The sequence below is a fragment of the Crocuta crocuta genome, unplaced genomic scaffold (assembly GCF_008692635.1).
Source record: "Crocuta crocuta isolate KB4526 unplaced genomic scaffold, BGI_CrCroc_1.0 scaffold27, whole genome shotgun sequence".
NCBI classification, from domain to species: Eukaryota; Metazoa; Chordata; class Mammalia; order Carnivora; family Hyaenidae; genus Crocuta; species Crocuta crocuta.
The window spans coordinates 5,423,840-5,429,163 of NW_027532250.1; the positions used below are offsets into that span (position 1 = coordinate 5,423,840).

Consider the following 5,324-nt stretch of genomic DNA (forward strand, 5'->3'; position numbering starts at 1 on the left):
CACACACACACACACACACACGCATGCACACACGCAATTAACCAACCCCCTACCTGACTGCCCAAAATTTCACTCTATACATATGCGGGAACAAAGAGTAACGTGTATGGCATAAAAAAGTCTTGTCTGGAAAAGCCATGCACGGAGTTATATTAAGAGTATCTATGAGTTGGCTGAATTCTGCTCCAATTGGGGCCATTAGCACTGGCATTTGGTATTTGGAAATGTGACTCAACCAGTGCCAATCAACTCTGTGACCAAGTGTCAAATAGGGACTCAGCTACAGAGAGCCATGCGGATCCCCTCGCAAGAAGGCACTGGAAGAAGTTTAACAGGAGAACCCCAGGGGGAAGCATACAGACTTTGAAGTCAGACCCAAGCTTGAATTCTGACCTCTTCCACTACCTTGTAGCGTCAAAGAGGGCAAGTCAATGAAGCTTTCTGAGCCCCAGCTTCCTCATCTGTAAAATGGAGACTAACTAGTACCTACATACTAGAGTCAATATACGGACTAAACTAGACAATGCACTGATGTGGTTAACACAGCAAATGTCATCTATGCAGTCTGCAGTAAATGTTGGCTAATAACAGCAATTATAATAGGAACAAGATTGTTTTAAGTGTTTATCCTACGGAGAGACTAAAATAAGAGCCATGAAGACCAGAGAATGGGTTAACAAGCCAGAGGCCAACAGTCAATTCTAAACATTTCTTTGGCTAAGTAAACTTTATCTGTGACTGAAATAAATTTGTTCAAAAAGCAAAACTCAAGTGCTGACTATACATGTCCCAGGCACTGACCTAGGTGCTGGGAATACAGTGAATTCAAGAGCTTAAAATCTTGCCACCATACAGCTTCCATTCCACCCGGGAGCGACGGCCAACGAATAAAAATAAATGGTACCAAAGAAAAAGTGGATCCCAGAGTGTGGCCCTTGGGTCTACAACGTTAGCATCCCCTGGGAACATTTGCTTTTCTTTTTGTTTTTTTAATGTTTTATTTATTTTTAGGAGAGAGAGAGAGAGAGAGAGACAGCGTGAGCAGGGGAGGGTCAGAGAGAGAGGGAGATACAGACTCCGAAACAGGCTCCAGGCTCTGAGCTGGCAGTCAGCACAGAGCCCGACGCGGGGCTCGAACCCACGAACCGCGAGATCATGACCTAAGTGAAAGTCAGACACTTAACCAACTAAGCCACCCAGGCGCCCCGAGAACGTTTTCAGAAATACCAAATCTGGGGCTTCCTTCCCGTCCTAATGAATCGCATGCTCAGAAGGCAAAGCCCAGAAATCTGTGGTCTAAGAAAGCTTCCAGGTGATTCTGACACAAGTCAAAGAGAATCATTGAGAATCGGCCTTTCCAACAAGCTGCTGGGGGGAGATGATCTGCTGATATGAAGACCGCTCAGAACGACTGATACAGAGAAATCAGTGATAAGTGCTGTGGACGAAACAAAGCAGGACACAGGGGCGTCGTNTTAGAGAATCATTGAGAATCGGCCTTTCCAACAAGCTTCTGGGGGAGATGATCTGCTGATATGAAGACCACTCAGAACGACTGATACAGAGAAATCAGTGATAAGTGCTGTGGACGAAACAAAGCAGGACACAGGGGCGTCGTTAGCCGAGTCCCCGCAGAAGCAGATCCTGAGATGAGAATTTAAAATGCAAGTGGTTTGTTTGAAAGGTGGGAAGCACCAGCGGGGAGTGAAAAAAGTGAGAACGCAAGGGAAGGCAACCCATGTGGGTGTGAGCAAGTAGGGCTCGTGGCCCGCTGGGGTCTCTGGGAGCCTGGAGGCAGCATGCCTCAGTGGTCCTGCCCAGGGGGTGAAGAAGCCTACGGAACGTACCTACCACTTCGTCAGCCATGGGCTAAGGTTGCTCTCAGAGCTGCTAACTCCCCCAGAATGTCTGCCCTACCTCTCCCAGAGGGGAAGAAAAGCCCTCAGGTCAAGAAAAGTTCTTGTATTAAGAAGCAGTTCCCAGGGGCGCCTGGGGGGCTCAGTCAGTTGAGCGTCAGACTTCGGCTCAGGTCATGATCTCACGGTTCGTGGGTTTGAGCCCCGCATCGGGTTCTGTGCTGGCAGCNAAATGTGCCTCCAGCAGAAGAGGGAGGGCAGATGTTGAGAAGTTAAGTGGTGGTCACAAAGGGAGGGCAGGTGGAGGGCCTCGGGAGCCATTGCAAGGACCAAGCCAAGGGAGGAGAAGAAAGGCCATCGGAGGTTCTGAGTACAACACCTGACTTGAGTTCGCACGGATTTGGAGGCTGTTTGGACGTATATTATGAATATTAGAGAGATGGACAGGCAGGCAGGTGGACACAGAGTTACAGAGACGTGGTGGCAGGAAGTCAAGGACACTGGTGAGGAGACCACTACGAGATCTGAGGCAGAAATGCCGATGGCTTGGACCAAGATACAGTGACGCCCTAATGACGTCATGAGCAGTCCAGTTTTCCCAGCCGGGCCCCCTCTGCTTGCTCTGTATTGACTTCACAGTCCCAAGAGGAGGCAACCTATCAGGAGCAATCCCAGGATTCCACACTCAACCAGCAAAACAATCACAGAAGAACGAGCAGTCTCGTCACCACCAGATGGAGCAGGGACCCATGACCAAGCCTCTTTGGCCCCACTTGGGTTGCCCGGGCAACTGTAAACTAATCTGTGCAGTCACAGTGAAGGGGTGCCTTGATGGACCCCGTGTGTCACTTGCGCCCTGCTGGAAACCAGAGGTAGGAATAGCCCCACACCAGCCGCATACTCTGAGAGAGGCGGGGAAGAACGTTCTCCCAAAGGAAGTCCGAGAGCAATTGCACAGGGCACTCTCCATAGTCAGAGAGTTTCTAGCTGAACACGTGGCCACGCGAAGTCCGTATGCCCCAGTCGTGCCTGCAAGTGGTGGAGACCACGTGATTAACTAATGGGTGAACAGAAGTGATAAGGTACAACTAACGTATTTTGCCCTCAGAAGGAAGGAGGTGCCACCCCCTTTCTCCCTCCCTCCTGGCTGGAATACAACTGCGATGATGACGATCCCGGGTCCTGAGGACGATGGAAACATCATCACAAAAGAAAGCAATGGGACAGAAAAACCCAAGGTTCCTAACAGAGCGGGATCAACCTATTGGTTTGGACTTTTATTTCTTTTCTTTTTTCATATTTATTTATTTATTATTTATTTTTGAGAGAGAGGTAGAAAGAGTGAGCAGGGGAGGGGCAGAGAGAGAGGGAGAGACAGAATCCCAAGCAGGCTCCATGCTGTCACCACAGAGCCGACACAGGGCTCAATCCCACAAACCATGAGATCATGACCTGAGCTGAAATCAAGAGTCAGAGGCTTAACCGAGTCACCCAGGTGCCCCGGACTTTTATTTCTGTGAAGCCAAAATTAAATTCTATTTTTTTAAGTTACCATTTAGAGGGGCCTGCGCAAAGCAGACCATGAGCTTAACTCCTACAGAGATTGAGTTTTATTATCACACGGGGGATTGGAGACGGCAGGGAAAAGACGCAGTGACGGTCCTCATAGTCAGCATGTAGTAGGACTGTTCATTCCAGAACAGTCGCAGATGTGGGATTTTTTCATAGAAATGTTGCGGTGCTGCTAGAATCCTAGCCCACCTAAGATCTATTGCTTCAATTTGTTCAAACAAAGCTTTGAGCCTTTCTCATTTACAAATGTAACCAACCTTGCTTAATCTTGGCATTATGTCTTCACTACGGAACTTGCCGGTCCTTGAGAAGCCCTCTGAGATCCGAAGGACACCAAATCACTGCGTTAACCGAGCAGTTGGGACAGAGCCCAAAACGTCACCACAGCAGATTCTGTTCTACACCTCTGATCGCTGTATCTCCTCCTTTGAAAGATTTTATTTCAGGGCAAGAGAGAAGATTCTTGCTGCCCTGACAGGACAGAAAAATGCACACAGGACCCAAACAAATGCATTCTTTGTCCAGTGATGGAGGAGGCAAAAAATGGTCCTCAAACCCAGAGGAATAAAATTTGTATCTATATTATCTACGGTATAGATAAAACTGCCCTTCTCACGAACGTCACCCCAGGACATTTCTACGTGTAAGCAAATGAGACTCCATTTATTTTTGTAATGTTGCATAACATTATGCCTTTTCATTACATGTTATATAAAATACTGTTACCGTATGAATGGTGATAACTAACCTTTATTATGTGCCCACCATGTGCCTTCAGTCCATTTTCCTGCACCATATTTTCTTTTTCTTTTTTATGTTTTTTATTTCTGAGAGAGAGAGGGAGAGAGAGAGAGAGAGAGACAGCATGAGCAGGGGAGGGTCAGAAAACAGGGAGATACAGAATCTGAAACAGACTCCAGGCTCTGAACTGGCTGTCAGCACAGAGCCTGACACGGGGCTCGAACCCATGAACCACGAGATCATGACCTGAGCCGAAGTCAGACACTTAACCGACTGAGCCACCTGGCACCCCACTGCACCATATTTTCAAATTACCTTGTTAGGTGGGTATAATTAACCCCATAATATGGATGAGAACACTGACCCACAAGGAAGATGAATAACCAGTCAGCGTCACTCATTTAAAGAGTGGCCGGTCCAGAAATCAAAGCTAGAAAGTCAGCCTCTGGAGGCCACATCACCGAATAGTATTATTCTCCTCGCCTCTAAAGAGAGAGAGAGATGCAAGATGTGGGGCACCTGAGTGGCTCAGTTGGTGAAGCATCCAACTCTTTGATTTTGGCTCAGGTCATGATCTCATGGTTTGTGGGATCGAGCTCCACATCAGGCTCTGCCCTGACAGCACGGAACATGCTTGGGACTCTCTCCCTCTAAGAAAAAATAAAGAGATGCAAGATGCAAGGAAACATAAGGTAAACATCAGTTGGGGAAAAGAGAGCGCCCCCTCCAACGCACGACTTGCAATTATTTGATGATTTTACATTACAGATTCAGATTTTTCATGAAGATCTTACCAGTTTTAGAGAAACTACAGAACACCCTTCTATCAAACTTGTTTCTTTAAAGATACGACCCAGGCTCAAGCAACTGTAAGTGTAAATGTTGTAGAAGAATCCAGAACACCCAGCCATTTCTCTTATACCATTTAAATATTCAAATAAAACTTTGTACAGTTTACATTTTTCATTTAGATGCTAAGAATACAGACTCGTGTGTGTGTGTGTTGTGGTGTTGTGTGTGTATGAAGAGAGAATTCTGAATGTATCAAGAGTTTTCTTTCTAAACACAGTCATCTTCACAAACAACTTTGACAATACACTTTCATTTTGTCAGAGTTGCTGGGGATGAAATTTGCTCAGCCATTAAAAGGTGGGA

The 5,324-nt window shown here is 46.8% G+C and overlaps 1 long non-coding RNA gene across 1 annotated transcript; it reads left to right on the top strand.

The window, feature by feature from the left end:
• The first annotated feature begins 2,723 nt into the window (after positions 1–2,723).
• LOC144243347 (uncharacterized) lies at positions 2,724–4,855 on the top strand. The gene is made up of 3 exons (XR_013338627.1): positions 2,724–2,938; positions 3,741–4,071; positions 4,737–4,855. It is a non-coding gene; the product is annotated as an uncharacterized LOC144243347 (long non-coding RNA).
• The last annotated feature ends 469 nt before the right edge of the window (positions 4,856–5,324 follow it).